We start from the raw sequence: 14,255 nt of genomic DNA on the forward strand, positions 1-14,255 counted from the left end.
ATGTGAGGGAAGGGTGAGGTTAGGGGAAGGGACTGAGAGGAGAGGAGGGAAGGGAAACTGTGATTGCGATTGTGCTGGGAAAATTAATTGATTAATTAAGAAAAATTAATGGGGGTGGGCTAGAAGGGGCAGCCTAGGATGTCCACAGTTTGGAGGAAAGCAAGATGTTTCACCAGGATCTTTTTAGTCACCTGAAAATTGGGACAGACAGGGAGGAAAGGCCACAGTAGGTGGTCTGCTACAGAGCTGGGAATGAGACCAGATTGGATTTGGAGAAGAGGGCAGATAGTGAATTTTTGAAGATAGCCTACCTGTTTGCCAGGCCTTTTTGCATTCCTGGCAGGTCTGGTTTGTGGCTTCCCAAGGAAGGCCTGCAGGAACTGGGGGCTGAGACAAAGAGGTGGATAAAGAGGAAGTAGATTCCACCCCTGCCCCCCAGAAAGCAGAGGTGAGCTGCCTTGGGCCCAACTTCTGCCTGTCCACTCTGGAAAATCCCATCCCAGGGTCTGCAGGCAGACTGACTCAGTCCCCGAGGACCCAGGGACCCTGACTCTGCTGAGATTACTGGGCTACTCCATCCCCAGCTGGTGCAGAGTGCAGAGTGCAGAGAGTGCAGAGGTGAGCTGATTTGGCCCCAGACTTGGGCCCAACTTCTGCCTGCTCACTCTGGGAACTCATGCCCAGGGGTCTGCTGACAGGTCGACTTGGTTCCTGAGGACCAAGCAACCCAGAGTCTGCTGACATCTCTGTGCTAGTCCTGCTCTCACCCACTTGGAGAGCAAGTGACTCAGATCTGGCTGCACCCACCTTGAGACCCATCAGAGTTTTGGAGACAATTGCACCCATGTGAAGAGAACACCGAACCCATACACACCAGGAAAGGAAGAGACACCACCTGCACCCACTGGAAGAAGAGATGGGAAGAAGATAATATAAGAACACACCCAACAACAGGAATACCAATATGACACCACCAGAGTCTAGGTACCCTACACCAGCAAGACATGAACATCCCAACACAGATGAAGCAGAAGAGAGCAACCTTAAAAACAACTTCATGCAGATGATAGAGACCCTAATAGAGGAAATCAGAAAATCTTTCAGAGAAATGGAACATGCAAGAAATCAAGGAAAGCCAAGAAAATACAATTAAACAGCTGAAGGAAACATTTCAGTGAAAACTGAAATAGAGACAATAAAGAAAACACAAACTGAGGGAATGCTGGAAGTGGAAAAACTGGAACCACAGATGCAAGCATAACCTAAGAGTACAAGAGATGGAAGACAGACGCTGTCTCAGATGCTGAAGATAAACTAGAGGAAACAAATTCATCAAGCAAAGAAAATCTTAAGTCCAACAAATCCTTAACACAAAATATCCAGGAAATATGGGGCACTGTGAAAAGAAAAACCTAAGATAATAGGTATAGAAGAAGGTGAAGAAACTCAACTCAAAGGTGCAGAAAACATACTCAATAAAATCATAGAAGAAAACTTTCTGAACCTAAAGAAAGACATGCAAATGAAAGTAGAAGACGCCTACAGAACACCAAATAGAGTGGACCACAGAAGAAAGTCCCCACATGCCATAATAATTAAAACACCAAATGTACAGAAAAAGAAAGAATATTAAGAGAGGCAAAGGAAAAAGGCCAAGTAACATATAAGGGCAAACCTATCAGAATTACACCAGACTACTCCATGGAAACTCTGAAAGCCAGAAGGACCTGCATAGATATTCTACCAACTCTGAGAGAACACAGATGCCAGCCCAGACTACTATACCCAGCAAAGTTTTCAATCACTATAAATGGAGAAAACAAGATATTCCATGACAAAACCAGATTTAAAGGATATGTAACCATTAATCCAGCCCTACAGAAAGTACCGGAAGGAAAACTTCATCCTAAGAAAATTAACTACACTCACAAAAACATAGGCAATAGATAATCCCACTTTACCAAAATCCAAAAGAAAAAGCAGGGTAAATCCACATACAATACCACTACCAACAACAAATAAAAAAACTTTAAAATTAGAATTCAAAAACAACACAAATTGCAGAAAACCTACCAATTCATGGAAATTGAACAACACGCAATTGTACCTTTCCTGGGTCAAGGAAGAAATAAAGAAAGAAATTAAAGACTACCTAGAAATCAATGAAAATGAAGACACAACATACCCAAACATATGGGACACAGTGAAAGCAGTACTAAGAGGAAAGTTCATAGCAATCAGTGCTCATATGAAGAAACTAGAGAATAGTCACACCAGAGAGTTGACATCACAGCTGAAAGCTCTAGTACAAATGGAAGCAAATTCACCACGGAGGAGTAGACACGAGGAAATAATCAAATTGAGCAGAAAACAATAAAATCAAAACAAAGAAAACAATTCAGATAATCAATTAAACAAAGAGTTGGTTCTTTGAGAAAATCATCAAGATAGACAAACCTTTATCCAAACCAACCAAAAGGCAGAGAGAGCACATACAAATTAATAAAATCAAAAATGAAAAGGGGGACATAACAATGGAAACTGAGGAAATACAGAGATTCTTCAGGTCATACTTTGAAAAATTGTACTCCTCAAATTTGAAAATTTAATGGAAATGGACAATTTTCTGGACAGATATCACTTACCAAAATTGAATCAAGAACAGATAAGCAACTTAAACAGACCCATAACCTCTAAGGAAATAAAAGAAGTCTTCAAAAGTTTCCCAGCCAAAAAAAGCCCAGGGCCAGATGGCTTCAGTGCAGAATTCTGCCAGAAATTCAAAGTACAGTTAATACCAATTCTCCTCAAAGCTTTCCACACAACAGAATCAGAAGGGTCATTGCCAAACTCTTTTTATGAGGCTTCAATAACCTTGATACCCAAGCCACACAAAGACACAGGTAAGAAAGAGAACTACAGACCACTATCCCTCAAACATTGATGCAAAAATTCTGAATAAAATACTGGCAAATCAAATCCAAAATCACATCAGAGAAATCATCCATCCTGATCAAGTAAGGTTCATCCCAGGGATGCAAGGATGGTTCAACATGAAAATCCATCAATGTAATCCACCATATAAACAGACTGAGGAAAAAATCACATGATCATCTCACTAGATGCCCCAAAAGCCTTTGACAAAATCCAACACCCCTTCATGATAAAGGTCCTGGAGAAATCAGGGATAAGAGGAACATACCTCAACATAATAAAAGCAATACACAGCAAGCCGACAGCCAACATCAAACTAAATGGAGAGAAACTCAATGCAATTCCTCTAAAATCAGGAACAAGACAAGGCTGTCCACTCTCTCCATACCTCTTCAATATTGTCCTTGAAGTTCTAGCTAGAGCAATAAGACAACAAAAGGAGATCAAGGGAATACAAACTGGAAAGGAAGAAGTTAAACTCTCACTATTTGCAGATGATATGATAGTATATATAAGTGACCCCCAAAAACTCTACCAGGGAACTCCACAGCTGATAAACACCTTCAGCAAAGTGGCAGGGTACAAGATTAACTCAAAAAAGTCTGTAGCCCTACTATATAAGGATGACACATTGGTGGAGAAAGAATCAGAGAAGCAATACCCTTTACAATTTTCTCAAACAACACAAAATACCTTGGAGTAATACTAACCAAAAAAGTGAAAGACCTGTACCATAAGAATTTTGAGTCTCTAAAGAAAGAAATTAAAGAAGATACCAGAAAATGGAAAGATCTCCCATGCTCTTGGATAGGCAGGATCAACATAGTAAAAATGGCAATCTTGCCAAAAGCAATCTACAGATTCAATGCAATCCCCATCAAAACCCCAATACAACTCTTCACTGACCTTGGAAGAACAATTCTCAACTTTATATGGAGAAACAAAGGACCCAGGATAGCCAAAACAACCCTGTACAATAGAGGAACTTCTGGAGGCATTACCATTCCTAACTTCAAGCTCTATTACAGAGCTATAGTCCTGAAAACAGCTTGGTATTGGCACAAAAATAGACAGGTAGACCAAGGGAATAGAGTTGAAAACCCTGATATTAACCCACACACCCACACACCTGATTTTTGACAAACAATCCAAATATATACGCTGGAACAAAAAGAACATTTTTAACAAATGGTGCTGGCATAACTGGGTGCAAACATGTAGAAGGCTACAGATAGACCCAAGCCTTTCACCCTGCACAAAACTTTACAGGAGACTGCTTCCTGAACATAACACCAGTAGCACAGATACTGAGATCAACAATTAATAAATGGGACCTCCTGAAACTGAGAAGCTTCTGTAAAGCAAAGGACACAGTCAGCAAGACAAAACGACAGCCCACAGACTGGGAAAAGATATTCACCAACCCCACATCTGACAGAGTGCTGATCTCCAAAATATACAAAGAACTCAAGAAGCTAGTCTCCAAAACACCAAACAATCCATTTTAAAAATGGGGTCCAGAACTAAATAGACAATTCTCAATAGAGGAATCTAAAATGGCTGAAAGACACATAAGAAAGTGTTCCACATCCTTAGCCATCAGGGAAATGCAAATCAAAACAACTCTGAGATACCATCTTACTCCTGTCAGAATGGCTAAAATCAAAAACACCAATGACAGTTTATGCTGGAGAGGATGTAGAGAAAGAGGAACACTCCTCCACTGCTGGTGGGAGTGCCAACTTGTACAGCCACTTTGGAAATCAGTATGGCGACTCCTCAAGAAAATGGGAATGAGTCTACCACAAGATCCAGCAATTCCACTCCTAGGCATATACCCAAAAGAAGCACATTCATACAACAAGGACATATGTTCAACCATGTTCATAGCAGCATTATTTGTAATAGCCAGAAACTGGAAGCAGCCTAGATGCCCCTCAACTGAAGAATGGATAGAGAAAATGTGGTTACATTTACACAATGGAGTACTACTCAGCAGAAAAAACCAATGGAATCTCGAAATTTGCAGGAAAATGGAAGGGACTAGAACAAACCATTCTGAGTGAAGTAACCCAATCACAAAAACACAAACATGACATGTACTCACTCATATGTGGATTTTAGACATAGAGTAAGGGATTACCAACCTACAATCCACACTGCCAGAGATACCCATAAACAAGGAAGACCCTAAAAGAGACAAACTTTGTCCCCTGGGGAAGGGGAAATGGTCACCATCCCCTGAGCAAATTGAGAACATGGGAAGAGGGGCGAGGAAGCTACGAGAGTGAGCAGGGAAGAAAAGGAAGGATGCAGAGGTCATGAGGAAGCAGAAATTTTGAGTCAGGTGTAGATTAGAAGAAAGGACATATGATAGGTAGGGTTTTAGTTGGGGGGGTGGTAGAGGAGGAAGGGAAGGAGAAGGGAACTGGGATCATCATGTAATTCAATCTCGTTTGTATTTTAAATATATAAAAAATAAAAAACAACAAAAAACCAAAGAAACAAAAATATTCATGAAATGTGAAATGTGCTGGAGGAATAAAGCTTCTAGAGGGGCTCAAAAAAAAGAAGTCCATGATCAGATGGCTTCAGTGCAGAATTCTACCAGACATTCAAAGAAGAGCTAAAACCAATACTCCTCTAATTGTTCCACACAATAATAGCACAAGGTTCATTTCCAAACTCTTTTTATGAGGCTACAATTACTTTGGTACTTAAGCCACACAAAGACGCAAGTGCGAAAGAGAACTACAGACCAATATCCCTCATGAACATAGATGCAAAAATACTCAATAAAATACTGGCAAGCTGAATCCAAGTACATATCAGAAAAATCATCGACCATGATCAAGTAGGCTTTTTCCCTGGTATGCAGGGTTGGTTCAACATACGAAGATCTGTCAATGTAAACCACCATATAAACCAACTGAAGAAGAAAAACCACATGATCATCTCTATAGATGCTGAAAAAGCCTTTGACAAAACCTACTATCCCTTCAGGATAAAGGTCCTGAGATAACAGGAATAATAGGAACATACCTGAACATAATAAAACAATATACAGCAAGCTAACAGCCAACATCAAACTAAATGGAGAGAAACTCAAAGCTATTCCTCTAGAATCAGGAACAGGACAAGGCTGTCCACTCTCTCCATATCTCTTCAATATTGTCCTTGATGTTCTAGCTAGAACAATAAGACAGCAAAAATATCAAGGGGATACAATTTGGAAAGGAAGAAGTCAAGCTTTCACTGTTTGCCGATGATATTATAGTCTACATAAGTGAACTGAAAACCTCTACCAGGGAACTCCTACAGCTGAAAAACACCTTCATCAAAGTGTCAGTATACAAGATTAACTCAAAAAAAATCAGTATATGAATGAGAAATCTGCTGAGAAAGAAATCAGAGAAACATCACAATTACAATTGCCACACACAACATAAAATACCTTGGGGTAACGTTAACCAAAAAGGGAAAGATCTGTATCATAAGTGTTTCGAGTGTTTAAAGAAAGAAATTAATAAGATACCAGAAAATCGAAGGATCTCCCATGTTCTTGGATAGGTAGGATCATCATAGTAAAAATGGCAATCTTTCTAAAAGCAATCTACAGATTCAATGCAATCCCCATCAACATCCCAGCACAATTCTTCACAGAACTTGAAAAAAACAATTCTCAACTTTATATGGAAAAACAAAATATCCAGGATAGCCAAAACAACTCTGTACAATAATAGAACTTCTGGAGGCATCACCATCCTTGATTTCAAGTTCTATTATAGAGCTATAGTCCTGAAAACAGCTTGGTATTGGCACAAAAATAGACAGGTATACCAATGGAATCTAGTTGAAAACCCTGATATTAACCTGCACACCTATGAACGCATGATTTTTGACAAAGAAGCTAAAGCTATACAATGGAATAAAGAAAGCATCTTCAACAAATGGTGCTGGTATAACTGTAGAAGACTGCAGATAGATCCATGTCTATTGCCATGCAGAAAACTTAAGTCCAAATGGATCAAAGACCTCAAAAAAAAAAAAAAAAAGAACCAGTCACCCTGAACTTAGTAGAAGAGAAAGTAGGAAATACCCTTGAACAAATTGGTACAGAAGACCTCTTCCTGAACATAACACCAGTAGCACAGACACTGAGATCCTCAATTAACAAATGGGACCTCCTGAAAGTGAGAAGCTTCTGAAAAGCAAAGGACACAGTCAACAAGACAAAATTGCAGCCCACAGAATGGAAAAAGTAATTCAACAATCACACATCTGACAGAGGGCTGAACTCCAAAATTTACAAAGAACTCAAGAAGTTTCCAAAACGCCAACTAATCCAATTAAAAAGTGGAGTATAGAACTAAATAGACAATTCTCAATAGAGGAATCTAAAATGGCTGAAAGACACATAAGAAAGTGTTCCACATTCTTAGCCATCAGGGGAATGCAAATCAAATCAACTCTGAGACACCATATTACAGCTGTCAGAATGGCTAAAACCAAAAACACCAATGACAGTTCATGCTGGAAAGGTTGTGGAGAAAGGGGAACACTCCTCCACTGCTGGTGGGAGTGCAAACTCATACAGCCACTTTGGAAATCTGTATGGCAATTCCTCAGGAAAATGGGAATCAGTCTACTACAAGAACCAGCAATTCTACTCTTAGGCATATACCCAAAAGAAGCAGATTCCTACAAGGACATCTGTTCAACTATGTTCACAGCAGCATTATTTGTAATAGCCAGAACCTGTAAACAACCTAGATGCCCCTCAACTGAAGAATGGATAGAGAAAATGTGTTACATTTACAAAATGGAGTACTACTCAACTGGAAAAAATAGCAATGGAATCTTGAAATTCGCAGGCAAATGGATGGAACTAGAAGAAACCATTCTGAGTGAGGTAACCCAGACACAAAGACAGGCAAGATATGTACTCACTCATATGTGGATTTTAGACGTAGTGTAAAAGATTACCAGCCTACAGCCCAGGCTGCTGGAGAGGCTGGTAAACAAGGAGGACCCTAAGAGAGACACACATGGTCCACTAGAGAAGGGGAAGGGGACAAGATCTCCTGAGCAAATTGGGAGCATAGGGGAGGTGAAAGGGAACTAGGAGAATGAGAAAGGGAGAAGAGGAGTGGTGAGGAAGACATGATGGGACAGGGAGGTTGAGATTGGGGAAGAACAGCAGAGAGCAAGACAAGAGATATTATAATAGATGGAGACATTATAAGTTTAAAGAGAAATCAGGCACTAGGGAAATATCTGGAGAGCTACAAAGATGATACCAACTAAAAATTTAAGCAAAAGAGGAGAGGCTACCTTAAATAACTTCTCCTGATAATGAGATTGATGACTAATTCATATGCCACCATAGAGCGTTCTTCCAGCATCTGGTGGAAGTAGAAGCAGACATTCACAGCTAAACCTTGAACTGAAATACAGATGCAGAGAAGGGGGACTGATGAGCAAAGTGGTCCATACCAGACTGGTGAAACCCACAGAAACAGCTGACCTGAACAGGGGAGAACTCTTGTTCCCCAGACTGATAGCTGGGAAACCACCATGGGACTGATCCAGACCCCCTGAATGTGGGTGTCAGTGAGGAGACCTTGGAAATCTATGGGGCCTCTTGCAGTGGATCAGTACTTATCCTAAGTATAGGAATGGACTTTAGGGGCCCATCCCACATGGAGGGATACTCCTGAGCCTAGACACAAGGGCGTTGGCCTAGACCCTATCCCAAAGAATAGACAGACACTGAAGACCCCCAATGGAAGGCCTCAACCTCCCTTGGGAGCAGAAATGGGATAGGTAGGTTATTAGTTGGGGGGGGGCAGGGGAGGTGGAGAGGGAGAGGGACCTGGGATTGACATGTAAACTAATTTTCTCTCTAGCAAAAAAAGAAAAAAAAATAAGGGTAGTAAAGATAGTGTGTAAGGGGGAGTCAGTTTGGCAGTGAAGCCATGCTTAACCATTTGAAACAAAAGAACACTAAAATAGTGAAAAAAAGGATTTGGTCAGAGCCACAGAATGTTCACCAGGCAGGTATTGAGACATTTGGTTTATCTTGTACCACTTCCTACTGAATCAGTGAGAGAATAGTTATTTCTTTCCATCTCTTCTTACTCAACCATCACTGTTTCATATCCTACACACATTCACTCCTATCTTAATAACATTTATACCTATGAGTATTTAGGGAGCAAAAAGAGTTTAAGAAGTAACATCTGAGTTCAAATATTCTTTCATTCTTTCCAGGACATCCTGCCTCATGTACCTCAATTTAGAGTGGATTCAATCACCTAAGCCCATAGGCTGGATAGGAAGGAACAATGGAGATTTCACAACAAAATCTTAGTACTTGTAAATAGATATCAAGTGGTCAATGGTGACAAATGGATAATACAACAAAACACTTCAGGCAGGGAGAAGGGTCATTGTTTTCAGTCCTGAACAGTTTCATTGTCTGAATTTGCCTTCTACAGCATCAGGTTTTCCCTTTTGGTATTAGCTTTTACATTCTGACTACATCTAAATGTTTCTTTCTTTCTTCTATGGTCTTTATAAAAGACTTGCTCCACCTAGTTATTGCCTTCATGTCATGAAGATTCACTTCAAATGGTCAGTCTTCGAGATTGACTTTCCTAATGAGAAAGCTTGGCACTATGGCTTTCTATTTCCTTTAAAAAACCTATGTGTGGACTTGCCCTCCACTCATTAACTCATTGAAAGCTCCTGCATTTCTTGCTCACTTGAATGCATCAGAAAACTAATTTGAGGGGATAGATTTTTTTTGTGTCGTCTTTCTTTGTTGTTTTAGACCTGGACACAGAACTCATCAAACGCTCCTCTGCATACACAGTTTCTGGGACTTCAGATGGTTCTAGGATTGTGGGCAATTCACAAGGTGGATTGAGACCAATTTATAAAAGCCAAAGGCAAAGAAAGGGTAAATGAAAACAATAGTATCGGGAACAACCCATAATTCATTGATAGTCAGATGGTCCAGAGTTAATCCTGTTAAATTAAGAGTCTTGGCACAGGCTGGTGAACTTGAGACATAGACAGGTGAACAAAAAGGAGAAGGTCCATGGAGAGCAGTATATTCTTTACATCAGCTCTGGAAATAGCATTAGTAACTCTCCTTACTAGAAACTAGAGTTGCTGGAGGCTTGAAGAGCAATCCCTGCTTCTGAGTCAAGGGTAGAAGAAACTGCTAATGGTACAAAGTATGGGTCAGACAAATGTGAAGATACCATCACAGGCAGTGTGAAATTGTTCCCAATCTCTTACCCAAACTAAGATAAAATGTGATTTTATGATACAAACACAGAAAAGTTATAAATGAACTAAAACAGTTTTCTAACCATAATTTCATCTAAGAAAAAGTCCCCACTGAAAAGACTCAAAGAGCACATTTGCTAATTCCTATATTTATGAAAGACAGTAGAGGAGTGAAATAAATCCACAGAATGATGAAATATATTGGTTTTAATGCTTTGGAGATTGTTTTAGATTAGTTATTCATATGCAGTTCCAACATGTACGAATAAATGGCAGGTTAAACTAAAAAATGTGTGGTGCAAAAGATTACACACATACATAATACAAACTACCTGATTTGTGTTTCTAATAAACATGTGAATTTTAAAGAGCCAGGGGAAATAGTTAATGTTGAATATTCAGAGCTAGAAGTTTTATCCAAGGGAGTATTTCATAGGCAGATGGAAGTGAATATGCAAAATTGTTCCAGTTAGGCAAATGTTCCAGATAAATTTTCAAGATAAAACATGTTAGCAGTCCTATGTAATTTGTTCTATTTTAATAGTCTGTTACTGGATTTCTTTTATATGACTTAAGTTATTTTATCACCCTACCCCTTTGAAGCAACACTGAGTATATGAAAAATGGAACTTCAAGAAGAGCTTTGGGTAGGCAGTGGTTAGGAGTGCCAGTGGGATAATGATGCTTCAACAGGACTATGAAAAGATGACAGATGTACAAGGCAAAGTTCTTAAGTATGTTGGAGATAAAGCCCATTAAGCCCCCAAACCTTGTGATATCTGTCTCATCATTCACTCTGGGATTCATTATACAAGTGATTTAGTACTTCCAAGATATATTAAAGTTGCTGCCCTCATGTTATAGCCTCATTCTTAGAAACACCCTGTTAAATCTATTTGTAGAATTCCTGAAAAGAAAATAAATAATTAAACAATTCCACATCTATAAACAAATTACATCACAAGTGTTACAAAAACCAGGAATCAAAATACTGAATTTAACTCCCAGATCCATCAATTGTAAAATATGTAACTTTGGGCATCTTGCAAATACTTCTCACATTTTGCTTCCTTGCTTGTAAAACAGAGACATTATGTTGTCTACGTCGCAGAGTTACTGTGAGAACAAATTATGGAATGTCTACTAAATAATGTCACATAGTAAATCCATAGATGAGGTCACAGACAAATGGCTGAGAAAATAAATCATCACAACAGTAAAAGATTCTAAATGGCAATGACCCAAGAGTTCTAAGAATTTCTATTTCTTCAACATGGTCTCAAAATGCTGTCAAACAAAGCAGGGATAATGGTGTGTAGTATAAGAAAGCAATGTTTTCCATACTTACTAGGAATTACCTAAAGTAGTCTCAACTAAATTCATCACATTAGCCAAAAATGATGGACGGCCATTTGACTTATGATTTAACACCTGAGTTTCTTTATTTAGATATTTCTAGATGACCTGTCTATTTGTGAGTTTGGGTATTAAAGTTGCTCATATCACTGTGCTGGTGTCAATCTGTAGTTTTAAATTTTAATAGTGATTTTTTTAAGACATTGGGAAAAAACTAATTCAATATGCAAAATAAGATTTAGTCTGGTATTCTTGGGGGAAGAGAACTAAAAGAGAACATAAAATAGAGACAATAGACCAGAACTTTTTGAAGAATGAGAAAAAACAATGGGAAGAGGTATTCATTTCTCTTCACATTCAAGGCTAAAAAGTAAGAAAAATATAGAGAGAATTTTAGATTGATGTGGTAGATTATGTTGGCAAAAATGGCTACAGAAATATCTCCTACTCAAGACATTCATTTACAATGTGGCCTTGTCATTTGTTCATCATCAGGCAAAGTCTGTTCTTTTCTCCTTGAAGATGTGCTGACCCTGTAATCCTTTTTGAACAATAAAACAGGTTGGAAATCATGCTAATATATAGCTTTGGAAGCTAGGCTTTAAAGCACCTGCACAGCTTTCTCAGCTTTGCTATTTATGAATCTTCTTTTACAAAGTTGATCACCATGTTATAGGCAACACAGCAGTCATGTGGGGCTCCTCATGACAGCAGAGGCTCTTGCCTGACACATGGATAACAGGGATTAGGTCCTGCAGGACTTCAAAAGCCAAAGAAAGAATTTCACTAGATGCTTTATGGATAGTAAATGGAAGCTTCTCAAGTGAATCTGGTCATTGTAAATGGGACAAATAAGTTATCTGAGTTCATTTCTTCCATTACTTTGCAATAGGTACACAGACAAATATAGCCTATTGTATTGTATCTCATTTCCTATCACTATGTGATATCATCATGAAGCAAGTTTGAATTTCCTGAATGACAGAAATCCAATTTTCTCAAATTGTCTTTGCTTGGTTTCTTTAATTCTTTCTGAGTAAAGACAAAAATCATTCCAAAGATTTATTTTGTGGGTGGGTTGTTTTTGTTTTTTTACCCTCATCAAGCCTGTTGCTCTATTGAAACTCAGCAGAAGGCCCCATGATTTCCAATGCCTCCTCACTGACACCCAGGTTCCTGGGGTTTGGATCAGTCCCATGCTGGTTTCTCAGCTATCAGTCTGTGGACCAAGAGCTCTCCCTTGTTCAGGTCCCCTGTTTCTGTGGGTTTCACCAACCTGGTCTTGACCTCTTTGCTCATCACTCCTCTTGCTCTGCAACTGAATTCCAGTTCAGTTCAGTGATCAGTTGTGGGTGTCTGCTTCTTCCACCAGCTGCTGGATGAAGACTAAAGGATGGCATATAAGTCAGTCATCAATCTCATTTTCAGGGGAGGGCATTTAAGGTAGCCTCTTCTCTGTTGCTTAGTTTGTTAGTTGGTGTCATCTTTTTAGATCTCCAGACATTTCCCTAGTGCCTGATTTCTCTTTAAACTTATAATGTCTCCCTCTATTATATTATCTGTTATCTTGCTGTCTTCTGTTCTCAACCTCCCGTCCCATCATGTCTTCCTCACCCCTCCCCTTCTCCCCTTCTTATTCTCCCAGCTTCATATCCCCTCTCACCATGCTCACAATTTGCTCAAGAGATCTTGTCCCTTTCCCCTTTTCTGGGGGACCATGTATGTCTCTCTTATAGTTCTCCTTGTTTCCTAGCTTCTCTGGTGGTGTGGTTTGTGGGCTGGTAATCCTTTGCTCTGTGTCTAAAATCCATATATGAGTGACTACATACTCTGTTTGTCTTTTTGTGATTGGGTTACTTCACTCAGAATGATTTCTTCTAGTTCCATCCATTTGCCTGAGAATTTCAATATTTCATTTTTTTTTATGCTGAGTAGTATTCAATTGTGTAAATGTACCACATTTTCTCTATCAGTTCTTCAGTTGAAGGGCATCTAGGATGCTTCCAGGTTCTGGCTACTACAAATAATGCTGCTAGAACACGTGTTACAGAACTAGAAGACTAGCACAAGCCTTGTAATCAGAACTAAGAGCAAACTAGTTCTTCATCAAGGTAGTAATCATTATCAATCTACTTACATAGTTTGGATTTTGATTGTCACCCTCAGGTCCCCATGTTCAAGCATTGGCTGCCAATCTGTGGTGTTGAAGAAGCTTTGAGAATCTTTAAAAAGTGAAATGGACTATAATGAGGACAGGACACTGTGATGATGTGGTAAAAAGTGATCTCAAGATCCTAGCACCCTACTACACACTCTCTCTGTCTCTGTATCTTGTCTCTGTCTCTGTCTCTCTCTTTCTCTCTCTCTCTCTGTTTCCTTCAGGATGTTATGGTGTTAGCAAATTTCTTTGTCATGTGTTTCTGACAAGATGGATTACCTTGCTCAGGGAAGAAAAGCAATGGCTATACTGACCACAAAAAGCCTTCAAACATGGAGTCAAAAACAACCTTTTCTCCTTATGAATTGATTTATCACTAGCATTTTATCTCAGTGACAGAAAGGTAACTAACATGCCTGAGAAAAGAATTGGGTTTAAAATGTTCTGGATTTTCAAGAGAAAGTTAATATTCAATTGCCCAAGGTAGGTGTAATAAAAATCTGGGAGA

This window comes from Cricetulus griseus, assembly GCF_003668045.3.
Source record: "Cricetulus griseus strain 17A/GY chromosome 1 unlocalized genomic scaffold, alternate assembly CriGri-PICRH-1.0 chr1_1, whole genome shotgun sequence".
Classification (NCBI taxonomy): domain Eukaryota; kingdom Metazoa; phylum Chordata; class Mammalia; order Rodentia; family Cricetidae; genus Cricetulus; species Cricetulus griseus.